Below are 527 nucleotides of genomic sequence, written 5' to 3' on the forward strand. Positions count from 1 at the left end.
AGGTTGTTCTCACCTGGTGAAGTTGTGTAGATCAGATGAGTTGTGTGTGAGAGTCTTCAAACCGGAGCTTCCAGTGTGATGATCTGATGCTGTGAGTTTCCTTATATCCTGTCAGAAACCTGTGACCCCTCCCTCTGACATGCCTCCTGCACACCTGAAATCTTTCCACTTTGGCAGATTATAGACGTGACAACCACCTTGTTTTGGAAGTCCTGATGTCAACAGGCATGAGTAAGAGAAAGAGACAGACTAGAGTCCTCCCCTCGATTCCTAAGAAATGCAATGTAACTCAAAACATAATAGTAGGTGTGTCTCACTTTCCATGGAAAGACCCATTAACCCATTGAAACTTTAACCAGTGCACCCCCAGGCTCATAAGAAGCCAACACCATGGATTTCTCTGAACTCTGAACTCTGATTTGGTTTTCTGTCAGTGTTAAATCATAAGTGCTTATAGTTACTCTGTAATTACTCAGTAATTATTGAGCTTTAAAAGAATATACTGGAATCTTTTCAAGTATTCTTTC

The 527-nt window shown here is 41.4% G+C and overlaps 2 protein-coding genes across 3 annotated transcripts in view; one reads left to right on the top strand and one right to left on the bottom strand.

Annotated features, from left to right (window-relative positions):
- Nucleotides 1–104, bottom strand: part of LOC116671012 (neoverrucotoxin subunit alpha-like) — a 2886-nt gene extending 2782 nt beyond the window's left edge. Inside the window, 1 exon segment of the mRNA XM_032501855.1 lies at nucleotides 14–104. The gene's annotated coding sequence lies outside the window, so the exon portion shown is untranslated.
- grid1b (glutamate receptor, ionotropic, delta 1b) overlaps nucleotides 1–527 on the top strand; it is a gene marked incomplete at its 3' end in the record, with an annotated part of 390408 nt that overhangs the window by 100333 nt on the left and 289548 nt on the right.

Source organism: Etheostoma spectabile, chromosome 21 (assembly GCF_008692095.1).
Source record: "Etheostoma spectabile isolate EspeVRDwgs_2016 chromosome 21, UIUC_Espe_1.0, whole genome shotgun sequence".
Classification (NCBI taxonomy): Eukaryota; Metazoa; Chordata; class Actinopteri; order Perciformes; family Percidae; genus Etheostoma; species Etheostoma spectabile.